This window comes from Protopterus annectens, chromosome 2.part1, assembly GCF_019279795.1.
Source record: "Protopterus annectens isolate FY-2018-M chromosome 2.part1, PAN1.0, whole genome shotgun sequence".
Classification (NCBI taxonomy): domain Eukaryota; kingdom Metazoa; phylum Chordata; order Ceratodontiformes; family Protopteridae; genus Protopterus; species Protopterus annectens.
In genome coordinates, this window is record NC_056729.1 from 784172147 (window position 1) to 784190718 (window position 18572).

General features: G+C 43.8%; 1 protein-coding gene across 6 annotated transcripts in view; it reads left to right on the forward strand.

The window, feature by feature from the left end:
• The window catches only part of PAICS (phosphoribosylaminoimidazole carboxylase and phosphoribosylaminoimidazolesuccinocarboxamide synthase), a 1039115-nt gene that overhangs the window by 403022 nt on the left and 617521 nt on the right, over positions 1-18572 (forward strand). The gene's annotated exons all lie outside the window — the stretch shown is intronic.

The window sequence follows — 18572 nt, forward strand, 5'->3', positions numbered from 1 at the left end:
GGCGTTTGGAGTTCAGATGGTATGTCTTTCCGAAAATGCATAACTGAAAAAAACTTTACTTTGAGAAAGTACGTAATTACAATGCAGCTTTATGGTGCTGTACCTTGCAGGCCGTTCTGCGCAGATGTAGGCGTGGTTGTAGTGATTGATAGGTGAAGGGGCGCGCTGTCGTATGGGAAGCATGCATGATTGACAGCTATGCATACCATATTAATATTCATTGTTTGTATGGCCTTTATTCATTTCTTTCATGTGCGATTTTCGGAGTCGCCGCATTTAATTAGCGGTTGTGTGGGAGGTAAAAAGTAAAGTATTGTTTGCAGTTGTAGTGTTACATGGGCAAGACCCCATAGATCCTTTACTCAATTGCTCTTCATTATTTTTGTCTGTCAACGCTTTGGTAGAGGGACAGCTCCTTGAGTGTGGTACTCCCGTCAGCGTTTAAAAATAATAAAAAAAAGTACTATAGTGACGTATATTTGGTTGATTTGGACCTAATAAACAAGGATATAGTGAACCCCCAGACTCTGGATCCGGTGATCTTCTTTTGGTTAGGGGTCGCCACAGTGGATCATCTGTCCCCTCATAATTGGCAGTGGAGCTTTACAGTGTCTAGTTGCCAGCCCGGCGCCCAACCTTCCACAGAAGGTGCACACACTCGCACCTAGGGCCAATTTAGAGTGTCTAATCCACCTACTGAATGTCTTTGGGATGTGGGAGGAAACCCACACGACCACAGGGAGGACATGCAGACTCTGTACAGAAGGCACCCCAGCCAAGAATCGAACCGGAGAACCTCTTGCTGTGAGGTGGCAACGCTAACTGCTGCACCACCGTGGCTGCCCTTTATATTAACCCACCAGATGTGCAGTAGCAAGCCCCGCCCAAACCCCGCCTGACACATTGCAGTAGAATTAATATTCAGCATCTGTGCCGAAAGCAACCCCAATGTTTTATTGTAGAAATGTTTTATTGTAGAAATTCGCTGCCAAAAAAGAAATGTTTTACTGGGGCATAAAACTGACTGAAATGTGATCTACAAGCATTTTAATCAGGCAGAGTTCACACCATAAAACAGTTTCTCTAAATGATACTGTTAACGGCTGAAATTGTTTGCAGCACCAGCACCGTTGCACAACACTTGTTGGGGGGTGCAGGGGGGGGCTCACCATGTCATGGTGGAGTTACATATTGAAACTCAGCCTGCTGCCTTGTCAAACAGGCCACGCCCATTCCTGCACAAACTAACTGGTGAGTTAATATACTTCTTCAATATCACCCTGGATCCTACACGGTCTGCTTTTGTGAAGGGCAGATCACGGCTGCTCAATGTGACTCTTTTGAGTCTGTCACCAGAGCTGTGGATGAAGGCAGGGTGGTTCATACAGCCTTCCTTGATCTGGCCAGGGCCTTTCATACAATTACCCACTCAGGAATCGCAGAAACTGACTAAGCTAGGCATCAACCCGTATCTCACTAGGTGGGTTGCAAACTGGCTTATAGGTTCATAGGTTCATACTAGGCTATCTGCCCGAGGGCATTTACAAGCCTAGCCCATCGTTTTGTGGCTTACGCCACCCTTTTAGTATGGGGAACTATACCCATTATTTTGCTGTGCCTCTGTCGAGCAGTGACACTGAGGTAATCCCTGGGGTATATTTGCGATCTCCCATCCATTGGTCAAGATTTCTCTTGAACAAGGCCAGCGAGGTGCTCTGCCTCACATGTACCGGGATTTTGTTCCACAGCATAGGGAGTCTTTGGGTGATGAATCTATCCCTCCAGCACGCCCTATTAATAGCCGTGTCGAGGTTTAAGTCTCCGCCCTTGTGGCTCTGATGGATCTAGATTTTTGAGGTGAAGCATATTCATCAAATCTGGGTTTGACATGGCCTTGTATGTTAGGCAAAGGTCACCTCTGAGCATGTAAGCGACTGAATAGAGCTGGAGTTCTTTGAGGCGGGCAGCATAGGATAGATTTTTGAGACCCTTTATCGTTTTGGTGAGGAACTTTGTGGCCTCTCCAGCTGCTGCAAGTGTCGGGTCAGATACATTCCGAATGGGGCATTGTACTCAATCATTGGTCTGAGTGATGAGTAAAGGGAGACTATAACCTCCCTTGATCTAGATGAGAATCCCTTCATGATAAGGTGGGCAATGTAGAAGGTCTTCCTAACTACTTTAGCTACATGGGTGTCGAATGACAGACTACTATCAACCTGGGTCCCCAGGTCCCTGATAACTTCTTCTGTGCTCAGTGGATTGCCACCTATTTGGTAGCTAGGGGTAACCTTGTTTTTCCCGAAGGGTATGACTATGCATTTTTTGGCATTTAACTTTAGTCCGTGGCTCTGGCACCAGTTATCCGTTTCTGTGAGACCCTTCTGAAGGATATCTGTGTCAGATGTGTTTTCTACTATGGCCCAGTTTGCAGTCATCTGCAAACTTTGTCAGCCATAACCCTCCTGTGTTTGCTTGTACTGAAAAGTAGATGCCAAACAAGAGTGGGCCCAGGACTGAGCCCTGTGGGACACCACTTGTGACAGGCTTTGAGTCTGACATGGCGCCAGCAACTCTGACCCTGTGGGTTCTGTCACTCAGCCAGTTTGCAACCCATCTTGTGATGTATGGGTTAACATTTAAGCTGATGAGTTTTTCAATGATACCCGAGTGCGGTATTGTATCAAGGCCTTAGCCAGATCGAGGTAGGCTGTATGGACTGCCTTTCCCTCATTAATGGCTTTGGTGACTGTTTCAAAAAGTCAACCAAGTTTAAAAGGCATGATCTGCCTTTGACAAAGCCAAACTGGGTTGGATCCAAAGTCTGCAAATTCTCTATGTCTTTATTTATGAGGTCCATTATGATCCTCTCCATGGCTTTGCAGATAAGGCTTGTCAAGCTAATGGGCGGTAATTTCCAGGGTCGGTGGAGGCACCGCCTTTGTGAAGTGGGACCACAGTTGCAGTGCGCCACTCCTGGGTGCGTATCCAGAGGTAAGACTTTGATTAAACAGCTGTCCTAGCTGTGGGTTTAATTCCTCATTGAGTTCGTGGAGCACACAGCCGGGGACACCATCAGGTCCCATGGATGCTGTGTTTTTTGCTTTGGAGAGAGCAGTTCTCACTTGGGCGCTGGAGATGTTTGGGGCGCTGCAATCATTTGGTATAGATATCTCTCCTTTTGGGGAGAAGTTTGCACTGAACCTGTCAGCCAGTATGTTGGCAATGTCTGTAGGATCAGTAATCTTCACATCATTTTGAACTAGTTCTGAGCATATCTGGGAGTTTCCTCCTAGGTTTCTAACATAGCTAAAGAAGGCCTTATGATTGTCTTTTGAGTCTTTAGCTATTTTTCTCTCGAAATTTGCTTTGGATGATTTTGAGAGCTCTTAGTTTTTTACTTATAGTGATCAAGGGTGTCTTACCTTTTAAGGATTTTGCTCTATCTTGTAGTAGCTTCCTCCTTTTGTTGTAGAGTTTGTTTATGGCTGGGGTCCACCAGACTGGACGCTTGCCTTTGGTACAAAGAGTCTTTGTTTTGCTTGGGATTGCCTTATCCATGCAGTCCTGCAGGTGCTGGTAGAAGGCATTTGTAAGTGATTCAGCGGCTTGAGTACTGTTTTCCGCCGCTCGGGGCCTTAAAGGAGACCACACTAGTCTTTAGAAGTGTGAAGTCGGCTTTTGAGAAGTTCTTTACTGTGGTCTTTTTATTTCAGGTGGGGTGGGATGAGGACCTCCAGCGAGATTAGTTTGTGATCTGATCTCACCAGTGAGGGTATACTTCGGTGTTGAACATTGTGCTCCCATGTTCGTGATGATGAGATCAAGTATGTTATCTCCTCTTGTGGGGATGGTGACTAGTTGTTCCATGGCATTTGAGTTTATGAATTCCAGGAACTTTTGGGCTAGGGTGTTTGGGCTTGAGTAGTGTTCCCAGTCTATATTTGGGTAATTGAAGTCACCTAGTATGATGGTGTTTGGTGATACATTTATCCCCTCTAGTGTTTTCAGGAAGGCCATGTGAGGTTCCTGAGTTTGTGAGGGTGGCCTGTAACATGCTACAATTTGCAGAGCAGTCTTGCCTACGGTTAATTGCACCTGGATGGTCTCCGATGCATCATGCGTTGCCACCAGTCTTGAGGTGTGGGTGTCCTTGATGAATATGGATACCCCCCCTCCTTTCTTGGTATTTTCCTGATTTTGGGGCTGGAACGCATGATATGAGGTAAAACCTGATAGCGCTGGGGTGCTCTCAGGAGCCTTGAACCAGGTTTCTGTCACAGCACAGACATCGATGTTCTCCATACTGAGAAGGGCCTCGAGTGCGTGCATTTTGAGATTTAGACTTCTGGCATTGAGCAGCATTACCCTTAGTTTTTTCCTTTTTGTGTTCTAGGGTGGTAGGTTTAGAATTTGAGCCTTGCCTAAAAAGGCACTATGGGGTGGCAAGAGCCTTTGCCAATATCCGAATCCCAGGGTGACAGGTGCAAGCCGTCCCTTGCGAAGCAGCGTGGCTTGTCCAGCATGTCATCCCAGGCAGACAGATACTGGATCCCCTTTGAATGACACCAGTGTTTAAGCCAATTGTTAAAGCTGATCATCTTATCTCTGTATTGTGGCATCATTCTTGGTGAAGGTAGGAACCCTGCTCAAGGTCAGGGTCATACCTGCCTGGGCTACATAATCAGAGAGCTCCTCAATGTCTCTTTTCATGTAGTCCAAGGAGGTACGTCTCAGGTCGTTTACACCAGCGTGGACAATGACTGAGTCGTATTTGTACCTGCTGTTGAGAGACCTGAGTGCTTGCGTTATGTGGCGGATTCTAGCGCCCGACAGCTTACTGTGACCTTCTCCTTAGTCTGGTGAGCGGGACGTCAGTGTGTCTGACTATGGAGTCACCAATGACTAGTGTGTCTGGCATTGTGTTTGGCCTTAAGGGCTGTGACTGTTTGACACTCTGACTGTGAGGTCTATGTGTTGCAGGTGTTGTGTTCTGAGGTGGTGGTTGTTTGGGTGTCAGCTTTGGTGGCCTCTGCTGTTTTGGTAGATTTTTGATCAGAGCCTCCGAGTATGTCTTTGTGTGTTTATGTGTATGATTTGAGGTTGTAATGGTACTATGTGAGACTGGGTCTATAGTGTGTGTGGTAACCTCCTCCTGACTGGTCTTGCCAGTCCTATGTTGAGAGAGCTCAGCCTCCAGTTTGGCCGTATAGTTGCATCTCTCGCATGTATTTGTGTTTTGTGGGAGGAGGAGAGGGTTGTCTGTGTACATGAGGCAATTGTAACATTGCCTCAATATTCCCAGGTTCACCAGCTGAGCAGGAGAGGACACTAGCAACTGATCCCTCGACATGCTAGAAGGATAGACAAAAAACTTTAAAAAAAGATTCCGGGGGATGTGGGTGACCGAGAAATGGGGGGTTGCCTTTTTGGGGTGCTATCTATAAGAGTGCCGTATCAAGGTTATAAGTACTGTAGGAGCAAGTGCTGGGTTTAACGGAGAATAGTCTACTTAGAGTCAAGTAGAGATGATCTTTTTAGTTATAGGATACGCTGATTAGATCAGTAGTATAGGTCGAGGAAGGTAGTTTCAAGGGAAAATTTGAAGAGTGGACTTTAGGTAGCCCGAATAGTTTAAACCTGCTTAACCGTAGCTGCCCTAGTGTGCAACAGTGGCAACTCCGCGCTAAAGCGTGCTTTATAGCAGGGGGCTGGAAAAGACAGGAAATGACCCAAAATGGCCAATAAACTACAAGTTACTGCCTTAAACCACTCCTCTGAGGACAAACAGGCAGCTCAGTACTCCCTACTCCCACTAGTGAGTAAAGAAACTACCCCTTGACCAAACAAGGAAAATGGAGAAAACAGGAACCAAGACAAAGCCCAGGGATCAGCAAAATCTGCAAGTGCAGTAAACAGTTTTAGCTTTTAAACACAGTAAAAACAGTGCAAACTTTGATAAAATAAGCAGAAACAGTAGTCGAAAGGCACAAAAAGTCGAAAAAAGCCAAGAAAAATACTTAAAATCTGGAAAGGTAGTCTTTTCTGGTCTCTGCTGCTAGAGGAACACTGCTGGCCACCACGAGGAGCTGTGCCGAGTTCTCAATGTAGCTGACTCCCAAGTCAGACTGCCTACCAGTCTCAAGTGGAGTCCCACAGGGTTCGATGCTGGGTTGTCTCCTGTTTGGTATCGACTTCTCTGAAGTCCAGGCCAACACAAAGGGACTCTGGCTGACAAAGTTCGTAAACTATTGCAAGTTGGGAGCTGCTATTAACTCCCAAGTAATGTTGACATCTACAGAAAGCCTTTAGTGAGACTAATGACTGGTGTCAGAACCATGGCCTTAAGCTCCATGCCAAAAAATGTCATTATCCCCTTGGTGGAAAATCTGGTTTCCCATGAATTAGCACATTGATGGTAGTCCACTAAACACAGAAGGCGTTATAAGAGATCTGGGAATACAGGGTGGCAGCAACCTCTATTTTGACCACATTGCCACTGTGGTTAGAAAGTCCTATGCGGCACATCTCATTAAGGGTTTTGCAGGAAGAAAGAGGTCATTGTCTCCCTCTACTCTTAGGCTAGTCTGAGGACAATTGCCCATTTGGCATGTACCTTAGACACCTGCAATAACTGGAGAGGCCGCAGGATCCTAGGACTACTTGTTTTGTATGGACAGACTCAAAATCCACTGTTCTGTCTTGTATTGCCTGCTTAGAGGCCATCTCTGTTTGACTTGCAAAGCCATGTCTAGCTCAGCTCTGTTAGAAATGCTACATCTATATAAAAAAAAAATTCCAAATTCCTGCGCACCACACGCTGCAGAGACCTCAACCTCATTACCACAATCAACAGAACGTGCTTGAGGGACAGGTTCATAACCCAGAGATTGCCCATGCTATTGAATAGACTTCCCATGCATGTCAAATAGATCACCTCACTGGGTCCTCCAAGAGAAATCTTGAGTGGATGGGAAGTGAAAAATTCACCCTGGGGATCCACTCCAGTAGCTCTACTAGAGAGAGCCACTGGGAACTAAGGTAGGTGGCACAGTGCCAGGGTAAACCTACAGACTAGGCTTGTAAAGGCTCTAGGGCCATTAGCCTAGTACACACTGAACCTAAGAATGTAATCTACAGCCTTTGGAATTTGCTCAGTATTTGGTGTTTTCATTTTGATGATTTAGTAGAAAGATGATGCCTCAGGAAGATAGCTCTCCATATTGCAGAAGAAAGTATTCGGGTCCAAACTGAAATGTGGATGTTGCTATACCTCTCAACCTCTTGTCTTCCAAATGAGGAACACTACCTCAATGTGGAGCAAATAGCAAAATGTGGAACATTTGCTAACTGGTGCTAACAACTTCAACCAGGAAGCTCATAGGATGGTTAAAATGTGTCATTTTTACTTGTAAAACTAAATCATTTTAAGTCCCAACATTTTTCTGTTTACTGTAGATATTGATTACACAGTTGCCTAACAGTGAATGTGTGACCCTTTCAGTGTGTAACTTGGAGGAATATTAACTTTAAGACCCCAAACGAGAAATGCTCTTCAAAATGAGATGCACTTAAGAGATGCTTTCAACCCATAACCTTTTGACTGGCACTTAAAACTAGTCTCACTGATATCTCACTGATATTGCACGTTATGCTATCGGCCCTGGGGTCTATACAAGCCTAGCCAAAAAGGTACCCTGGCTTTGTCACCCAAGACAATTATTTTCCTGTGCCACTGTCAAGCAGAGCCACAGAGGTGGTCCCTGGGGTGAATTTCCTATTTCCCGTCCAATCAAGATTTTTCTTGAAGAGTGCTAATGAGGAGCTTTGTTTGATGGTTTATTCCAGAGTATGGGAAGTCTCTGGGACAGATCCCTCCGACATGGTCTGTTTATTGTGGTGACAAGGTTTTAAGTCCCTAGAGCGTGTAGCTCTGAGGGATTGGGATTTCTTTGTGGAGCATGTCCAACAGCTCTGGGTTTGACATAGCTTTGTATGTTAGGCAGAGATCACCTCTGAGTAGGCGATATGCGACTGAGTAAAGCTGAAATTTTTTGAGACAGTCTGCGTAGGGCATCTGTTTGAGGCTGGTAATCCTCTTTGTGAGGTATTTCTGCAGCCTTTCCAGTTGTTGTAGATGTCTTGTGAGGTGCATATCAAAAGGGGTGTTTTACTCTCTAATTGGTCTGAGTGATGAGTCGAGGGGAACAATGAATTTTTTTTTTTTTCTGGATGAGAAACATTTTGTGATGTGTGCCACGTAGAAGGATTTCCTGACTACTATGGCGATGTGATTATCCAAAGGAGACTACTGTCCACCTGTGTCCCAAGGTCTCATCACCCTTTCGGTGTTATATACTATTGCCCATGTTGTACAAAATTTTTACCAAAGGGGATGACCATGCACTTTTTGGCATTGAGCTTGTGGCCATGGCTTTGACAACAGGCATCTTGTCTCGGTGAGGCCCTTTTGTAGGATGTCCATCGTTAGGAGTTTCGATTATGGCTTCTAGTTTGCAGTCATTTGCGAACATAGTTAGCCAAAGGCCTTCTGTGTTAGCCTGTACTTCAGAGAAGTAGATACCAAACAGAGAACCCAGGACTGAACCCTGTGCTACTCCACTTGTCGCTGGTCTGAAGTCTGCTACTTTCACAGTGTGGGTTCTGTCAGTGAGCCGGTTGGCAACCCATCTTGTGACATGGGGATTTATACCTAGTTTAGTGAGTTTATAATTCCAGAGTGGGGGATGGTGTCGAAGCCTTGGCAACATCTAGATATGCGGTGTGAACCACCTTGCTCTGGTGACTGTGACTGCTTCAAAGAAGTCTATCAGGTTTAGGAGACGTGATCTGCCTTTTACAAACCCGAACTGGGTGGGATCCAGAGTTTGCATATTACCAATGTCTTTGTTTATAAGTTCCATGATGATACGTTCATGGCCTCGCAGACCAGGCTCATCAGGCTAATGCGGCGGTAGTTCCCAGGGTCCGTGGTGGTTTCTCCCCCCCCCCCCTTGTGGAGTGGGATAACCGTTGCTGTGTAGGTGCACCGCCTGAGGTGAGGCTATGATTGAACATGGTACTTGGGTGGGGTGCCAGTTGGTTCTGTAGTTCATGTAGAACGCAGCCTGGGATGTTCGGTCCCATGGATGCTGTGTTCTTGGCTTTGGAGAGTGTGGTTTTTATCTGCAGCCGTGATTACAAGAACTTTGCATTCTTCCGGTATAGAGATGGGCTCTTTAGGGGGTGAGAGGAGGGTAAAGTGCTATCTGCCAGGATGTTGGCAATATCAGTTTGGTATATTTAGTGCCATTGTGCTGTAACTCAGAGCAGATCCGAGTGTTGCCATTGAGATTCTTGACATAGCTATAGAATGCTTTGTGGTTGTTTCGGTGGCGATTTAGTTTTCGTAACTAGCTTTGGAGGATTTTATCAGGGATTGCAACTTCTTACTGAGGTTGACCAGGGAGCTCCTCCACTCGTGGGATTTTGCTCTGTTTTTTTTTGCAAAAGTTTCTTCCTTCTGTTGAACAAGTTTGTTTATGGCAGGGGACCACCAGATTGGCCTTTTTTTTTTTTGTGGATAGCGTCTTGGATAGCACAATCCATGCACTCTTTAAGTGCTTATAAAGTGGAATTGTGTACTGTATTGTCCATCTGCATGGGTGTCATTAAGTTCACCACTTCTGTCTTAAGAAGCATGAAGTTGGCTTTGGAGAAATTTTTTACCATGGGTTCTTTAAGGGGGGGGGGTGGAGGCAGGATGTAGATATCTAGGGTAATTGGCTTGTGGTCAGATCGGACCGATGAGGTGTCCACTTTAGTGTGGAGCACTGGTCACTCATTGGTAATGACTAGATCTAGGATATTGTTGCCCCTGGTGGGGGTGTAGATAAGTTGATCCAGGGCATTGGAGTTTATGAAAATTTCAGAAAGCGTTGAGTGAAGGAGTTGGTACATGAGTAGTTTTCCCAGTTAATGGTGGGGGCAGTTGAAATCGCCCATTATTCGGGTGTTTGGTTGAACCCTAATATTTTCCAGTACATCAAGAAAAGAGGAGTGGGAATCCTGGGTCATGGTGGGTGATCTGTAGCAATCTACAATTTTGAAGAGTTAATTGCACTTGGATAACCTCGGCTGCATTATGCTGAGCAACTAGCCTGGAGGTGTGTATATCCTTAAGGAGTATGGACACACCTGCACCTTTGGTGTTCCGGTCCAGGTTACATGGCTGAAAAGTGTGGTATGAGTTATAGCCTGGTAGTGCAGGGGTGCTCTCTGGAGCCTTGAACCAGGTCTCGGTCACTGCACAGATGTCTGTTCTCCATTTTAAGGAGTGCCTTGAGTGAGTGCATTTTGAGATTTAGACTTCTAGCATTGAGTAGCATCACCCTCAGTTTTTGCTTGCCTGTTCCTGCTACGGTGGTGAATTTGTCATTTGAACCTTGCCTAAAACAGGCACTATAGGGGCGGCAAGAACCTTAGTCAGTACCTGGAATCCCAGGGGTGATGGGTGCAGGCCATCTCTGGCAAAGCATCGTGGTCTGTCTATGGATACTGGATCCATTTAGAATGGCACCAGAAACTTGGCCAATTGTTGAAGTCGATCATTTTGTCCTTGTACTGCAGCTTTCTGGGTGGCAGAATGCTACTCAGGGCTAGGGTCATACCTGCCTGGGCTAAAAGATCGGAGAGCTCTTCCATGTCTCTTAATGTAGTCCAGGGAGGTACGTTTCGGGTCGTTCACACCAACATGGACAATGACAGTCATATTTGTACTTGTTGTGGAGTGACCTGAGTGCATGGGTTATGTAGCGGATCCTGGCACCAGACAGGCAGCTGACAGGAACCTTCTCTTTGTTTAGCCTGGTGAGTGGAGCATCAATGTGACTTTACTATAGAGTTGCCTATGACTAGTATGTTGGGTATGTTTTGCCTTTATTGGCTGTGGTTGAGTGGCACACTGAGTCTGTGGGCTGTGTCATTTGGGTTGTGTTGGGGGGGGGGTGGAGATTGCTTGCATTTCTGCTTTGGAGGTGTCTGTTGCTTGAGCAGATTATTATTGAGCCTCCAAATGTTTTTGTGTTTCTGTGTGTGGTTTTTGGTGGTGTAGATTTAGTGAGACTGATGAGTGTGGTGCAAGTGTTTACCTTCTCTTGACTGTCAAATTCAGTCTTGATTGGAGAGAGCTTTGTTTTAGTGGGTGCATTTTTGAAAGCTTTAGAAAAAGCTTGTACCTGCTTTTTTTTTTTTTTTTTTTTTTTTTAATTTATCGTGTGCGTAGCATTAGTGCAAGCAAATTTCCTTTACTTCAAACTTCTCAGCTGCTCTACCTTTCACAGATCAGGTTACAATGCCAAAGAAAAGCATAGGTCTCATCACTGATTTGTACAGTACATTGTCTGCTTGTTTGTTTTCTTTAGCATTATTCTGTCACTTTATTTGTAGGCAGCACTGATTATTTATGTACACTTATGACTTTTCATTTAGACTCCCCTGATTATACATCTCCCAGCTTCATGATGCTGTTGACCTGTTCCTCTATTTATTCCAGTTTTAAGCTTCTGATTACCCACATTTGCTGTTAAGACAGTATTATACAGGACGGTCATATCACACATTTCTCATTCCAGTTCTTAAGTAATTTGCTGAAGTTCATGTTTGTCCTGCTCTTAAACAAGAGTGGGATCAGAGCCAAACCTTGCACACCCAGTCCCATTTGAAACTATTTTGTGCTTGCACAGTACTGAAGTCACTGGATCCTTGTGTGTAGTATGCAATAATTTTGCTGGTGCTTCTTGGACTTCAGTGTATCCTAGGACTGCCCAAATGAGCTTTCTTGTGACCTTTAGTATTCCTCAACTTCATAAGGTATATGTTGGAAAAGAGACTTCATCTCTAGCATCTACTGCACTGTCTGAATCTCTTAAAGTACTGTTGGTTGTACCACATCTGACTTGAATATGAACTGCTCATCTACCATCTTTCCAGTCTCGTTCACCTTTTCGTGCAGTGCAGTGGAAGTTGGATTAATGTCATTAGACTGAATGATAAAACATTGAACCTCACTTCAGTGAGACAAGAGCATCGAACGTCTGAATCATTGAAAGCCAACCATCAGTGAATGTCACCAATCTAAGAGTAATAGTTGACAAACAGCTGCAACATTGTCATCTTGTTTGTTTAGGTGTGTATAACATCAGTGGGAGTAAGTGTGTTTATACTTCAACTTGTGCGCACCTGTTGGCCACCTCTGCTATTCAGTGTAGTGTGATTCAATGTTCTCATCTTGCAGAAGTAATGCCTCTCTACTGCTGGTAGTTAGGAATATCTCCTGTTCATCTGTGTTGAATTCTATAATCCCAACAAGGGTTGGGCTTTCATTTTCTGCCCCTCATTTCTCAGTGCTGACCACCTGCTCCATACAAAGCACCAAATAGTTTCCATGCCCTCATCTCCCCTTTTTTTTTTTTTTTTTTTTTTTTGTGCACATTCCCGTTTATTTACTATGCTTTTCTCTTCCTGCATAGCTATCCCCCCACATCCTTTTTTAAAGGGTAGGAAGAGTTGCTTTTCTTGGAGCCCCTCAACCCCTAAGTGTTGGTGATATAAGCCATTGTTAGCTGACTTGACTTATTCTTGCTTAATGCTTCTACTTGGGTAGTTTGAGTACACACGTTTGAGTTTTTTTTGTTTTAGAGTGGAGTGTGAAAATGAAGTAGGAAAGTGTTGCACCCTTTTGTTAGTAGTAAGCAACACTGGGTTGTCTACATTACACTAGTATAGAGTAAGAAAATGTTCTGAGTATTAAGCCAGAAAAGTGTTAAAATTACTTTTATGGCCAATTGTCAGCAGGAGCTGCTTGGCCAGAAAGCAGGCACTGCACAAATCTTGTTTTTTCATAATCAACTTTAGCACCCCCCCCCCCCCCCCCACGGTATTAGCGTGGTACACATACAAGCTCCCTTGCTTTTGTTAAAGCAAATGCTTCTTGTCTTTTTGTCTGTACAAAATATGGCGTATGCCTTTAAATGTGAAAACTGTGACTTATGAAATTTTAATAAGAATGTACTAGTGCCTGTTCCTGTATAAAACCTTGAAACAGGAAATTGGAAGCTGGCTCCTGTAGTGGGAAGATCATTTTGGGGTAAAACTGCAGCTTTGCCTGAATATTGTGATTCTTTGGTCATTCTGGCCCTGTTCTGTGTAGCTGGAATTGAGGCTTGAAGCTGTGAACTACATGAAAAACATGCAGCCTGGTTGATGAACTGTATAAAATTGGTTGTTGCCACTAAAATGAGAGCCTTGCACATAGGCATTGCGTAAATAGTGTAAGACCATTTGAAATTACTTGTGCAGTGCCGAGAGTTGTATTCATTTCATTCATTAAATACACTTGCATCTCTGCCTCCAGTGTATTTTAAATTTGATTTGAATGTTAAATCTGATAGAATTAAAGTAATGGAATTAAAGCATAATCTTATGGGTTTTGTTTTTCTATAAACCTAAACGCTGTACTGCATTATTAATAACAGGTTCATGTGCATGCTAGGCAAACTACCTCTAGGGCCATTAAAAGCCTAGTCGTGCAACCCAAATGTGACCCACAAATTGATTTTTAAGTGGTGATTTATTGACCACCTCTGTCCAGACCAAGGGTGAATTTCTGATTTACTGTCCATTGGTCCAAGTTGCACTTGAGAGGGGAGGAACTCCTCTTCACATTGATAGGGAGCTTGTTTCTCAGAATGGAAATTCTGAGAAATCTCTGTAGCAAAAATGTAGGTGTTGTAATCTTGTAGTTCTGTTTGTTTTGCAGATGTGCAAAAGGTTTATCAAAACTGGGTCCAGGGATGTCCTGTATACCAGGCAAAAGATCCCCTGTCAGATGTCTATACTCTACTGAGTAGAGACCAGGCTTTGAGGAGATCTGTGTAGGACATTGTTTACTCCTTGGTTCCTTTTTGTAAGGAACCTTTGGGTGTTTTCATTGCTGCATGTCTTTGGGTACGTACTGAAGGAGCTCTATGGTGGGTATGATGGCAAAGTACAATGGCATGATCTCTCTGGACCTTGATGCCATGCCCTTGATTTATATAGGATTTTCTTACTCTACAACGCATGTTGGTTGAAGGCTAGGTTACTGTCTTGAGTTTCCAGATGCCTGATTAGTACTGTTAAAGTTTATTTATTTTTTTAATATTGATGCTGTAATTACCTGGTGTGGAAGACATCCCAAAAGGTACTATAATGTATTGGTATTAAGATTTAAGCTTTGGCACTAAACATTTGCCTTTGACAAAGCCAAACTGGGATTTGTGCAGTGTCTGGAAGTCACCTTTATTCTAGTTGATTTCTTGCGGACTCTTGGGAGTCATGCTAATAGGTCTGTAGTTTCTAGGATCTGTGAAGGTCCTTGCTTATGAAGTGGGATGAATGCCACAGGCCTCCATTTGTGGCACAAGTCATGTTTTTTAACTTTAGTAGAATGACTCTAGGGGTCCTGATAAGTCTTATTTTAGACTGTTCAAGAAGCATCCTCTGTTATCGGGGCCCATGAAGGACATGTTCTCTGCTTTAGTGAATGCAGCCAGTACATGTCCGCTATATTGCAAGGCTCTGTGAATGTGGCGCCATTGACTAATTCAGCTAATTACTGTGCGTTTCCCTTGAGGTTTGACAGCTGTTGGCATTATGGCCATCTTTTTCACCTAGGAGGACATCTTGGTATCAGTTGGCTTTGGCGTTCCTTGAACCCTGTTAGTTGTCTGCTCACTTGGAGAGAGTTATCTTTATGGGAATTGCCTTTCCTGAGTTTTGTCATAAATTTAATTTAGAATGCCACCAGGGTGGCTTTTCTAGGGCTAGTTCTGGGCTTGCTTCTGGTAGGTACAGCAGCCTTGTGTGCAGCCATTGACATGGTTATGCAGAGTTTGAGAGCAATTCAGCATAGGGGTATTGAATTTTGACGAACCATCACTTAGAGGGTAGCTAGCTGTTACTGGTTTTAATGGGATTGCAGAGTTGATTTTGAAGGAGACAGCTTTATGGCTGGACCTTGCCAAGAAGTAAGACCATTGGAGTGGGTGCAGAGTTCTCTCGTAATGAAGTCCTGTATGTTAAAGCCACTAGTGAGTATATTCAGTGTTGGTCAAAGGTGTGTTTACGGAGTCTAGGAATTGCTGCCTGTAGATTTGAAGTAGTGTAGGATTCCCGATCTATAGAGAACTATGGCTTGTCTGATCTGCCCATGGAGGAACTCCAGTGCATCATTGTGTTTGACCACCCTAGATTTATGCTTGAATATTGAGATGGCTCCACCTTTAGCCCTTGTCTGTTAAGCTACTGGTCTATAGATGTGTGGAAAGCAGCAAAACTTTACACTGCTGGTATACTGTCCATTTCAAACCACGTCTGTAACTGCACTGGTATCTATTTTCTCGGGTGTTGGGAGGGTATGGAGGAGGTGTAGTTTTTAGTTGGGCTCCTTGGTATTGTGCTTTAGCACCTTGAGGTTCAGATGAGTTAATTTGTGCCGGTAGGTTTGTCAGTTTGGCATTGCCTGAAAAGCATTATGGAGGAGGGCAAAGCCTTGGCTGGTATTTCAAAGTGTAGCTGGGAAAGATTCAGTCCATTCTTGGCAAAGCAATGTGGTCTATTGACTATGCTCCGAGCTGACAAAAAATTGATCCCCTTAGGATAACACCAGAAAGCCAGTTACGGAATTGATCATTTTTAGCTCATATTGTGGTATCCTCGGTGATGGTAAGTGCCAGGCTCATACCAGCCTGAGACACATAATCTGAAAGCTTTGTCTCTCTCTGTATAGTCCAGGGAGTTGCATTTCAGTTTACTTATCTACGTGGACTGTGATGGAATCGTAGTGGTACTTGTGAAGTAATGACTTGAATGCATGTGTGATTTGGTAGAACCGGACTCCAGATAAGCAGTTTGTTTAGGCTGGTTATATGGGCATCCATGTATATCTTTGGAGTCTCCTATGAAAGTCTTGGGAAATGTTTGCTTGCTTTAGAGGCTTAGTGTATGGGGCCCTTCTGAGATTGCCATTACATATGGTGTTGGCTGTTTTTCCGAGTGCCTTTGGGCTTACTGAAGCATAGCTTTGACTGCTGGTGGTAAAGGTGATCTTTGTTTGGGAAGATGGCGCCTCAGTATGTGTTGGTCTGTGTTTAAAAACCAGACCCCCCCCCCCCCCCCCCATAGCCCATAATCTGATGTGGACTTGTATTTGAGAGAGTAGCTTCTGTTGTCACTGTGTAATTACACCTAGCACACTGAATTCACTACTGTTAAAACTCTAGTAAATCTGTAGATATTACCAGTTGAGGTCCAACTAGCTGCTCTAAGCTTGTTGCTGGTAAGGTATTTGCACTATTACTGGTTTATTGGTTAGTTTTGGGGACCTTTCTACAGAATGTTTTCTGTGTTTGCTAATGTACAGGGCAGTGCTAATCTACCTTGCCACAAGATGACTAAAATTGTGTTTCTTTTATGTAAAAACAGAGACCCGCAAGAACAATGCTATCTGGAAATCCTTTGCTGAAGGTAATTTTGAGGTGGTAACAGTGAGAGGAAGCTTATTTTTCCCCTGAAATTCAGTGAAATGGGTGCACACATGAGCAGGAAACAACTTATTTTCAGCGATGGCTTTAAAGATGGATTTTTTAGCAAATTAAAGGCACTTTTATTTTTGCCTAGATGGCAGTGAATAAAAGTAAAACCTTCTGGGGTGCAGGCTAGGACTACACGCTTTGCTGAGTTCAAGGAAAATTTAGTAGGAGATGGTATGTTGTGGAAGAATAGAACAGTTTTGGTTTTTGCTGGGTGGGCAGTCAGTATCATGGGTCTGTGTAAACCAGTGGGTTGGAAGAGTACATAAATAGCTTATGCAACAGTGAATAGCAATGAAAAGGGGAGAAAGGGACTTGGGAATGGGATAATCCTAAGGGGTTGAGAGCAGAGGCACTGCCTTATAAAACTGCAGAAGGGTTGGAGGGTTCGGAAATGTTCAAATAACAAGCAGGTTAGTTACAGAGGCTAGCATTCCAAGGCAATATTAGAGCTTAATGTGTTAGGTGGGACTAACGCTGAATGCAAGCTGATAAAATAAGCAGAATATAAAAGCACTGAAGTGCAAACTGGGGCAGTGACCATTCTCTCACTGTTTAATTTCTGTGTAGTCTGGTGCCTTAACTGTAGTAGAAGTTTACCAGTAACATTGAGAAAAATGCTATAATAATTTTCAACCATTAATCTAGTAGCATGTAGTTAGTCAGCAGTTATGCAAAATCTGCAAGACTTTATCCCAGCATGGTTTAAAATACAAACAACTTTTACAAGCTGAGCAGCAAAGTGCTCTAGATTGTTCAGAACGCTCCAAACTTAAAACTACATTGAACAGCATTGGCTCAGCTACACAGCTTTTAATTGACTGCAAGTCAAAACCCATCAACTGCTCCTGTGGCAAAGGGAGCCAGTGAAAGCTCCCAGTACTTGAACAGTCCCATCCTGGTAATTGTGCCACTGCGATGCCTTCAAAAAGGGCTTGCATGGAATGGGAAGATCACCTTTGGATCAGAGAGTTTAAGGAAGGTATATTTGTTCTGTGGGTCTTGTCATTCATAGAGGAGGAAACCAGGAAGGATTTGTTTGACTTTTTTTCAGTCTGGTCTGCGTGGTTTGTTGAGCAGGACATGGTCCAGCAATAGAGGCAGCACCAAACTGGAGTCTGCAGTGCGGACTGACCAGCAGACTTCAAAACTACCAAAAATCTGAGACTTTTTGCTGGACTTCAGAATGCTCATGGTGGCAGTGTTGAGGGACAGGGCTGCTGATTTGCACTTTCTTGAATTATTTGTTCCTGAGTTTTGTTGTGGACTGGAGCTGCAGCTGCTCTTTTTCTTGTATTGGGCAGAGGTAAGTGGCTTACAATGTACAGAGGTATTTTGTATGAAAGTTGTACAGATAGTGGAAGAAGCATGAGCTTTTTGTTTTGTAGTAAGGTATAACTGGGCTTGTTCTACACTTGACCGACTTAATATGTATGGGTCCTTGAGTGTTTAAAAAAAAAATAAGTGCATATTCAGGGGTGGTTGTTGGCGTCTGTTAAAACACTTTTAGCCCATACTGACAACTACCCTAACCCAACTCGCAGAACAATGCCTCCAGCTTTTCCCTGTGTCCATCTAAACCTCCTTTGTAAACTTAAACTGACCACTCTGGCTGCTGATGACTTACCAGTAGATTACCTTCAGATAGCTTCAGAAGCTGTAGCCTATCCTGTTGCTATTCTCATTAATATATCTCTTATCAGAATGCAAGGTACCTACCTTATGGAAAACATCACATCATACCACTGCACAAAGGAGGAAGCTCCTTAGAACTCTTAATTACTGCCAAATTGCTATTGTATCACCCTTATCAAAAAATACCAGCATTGTTCACACTCAACGAATGCACTGCCTCTTTTTTTAAAAAAAAAAAAATGCTGTTTAAATCACAGCATGGCTTTAGACCCTCCCACAGCACTATTGTCTTTTACCAACACAGTT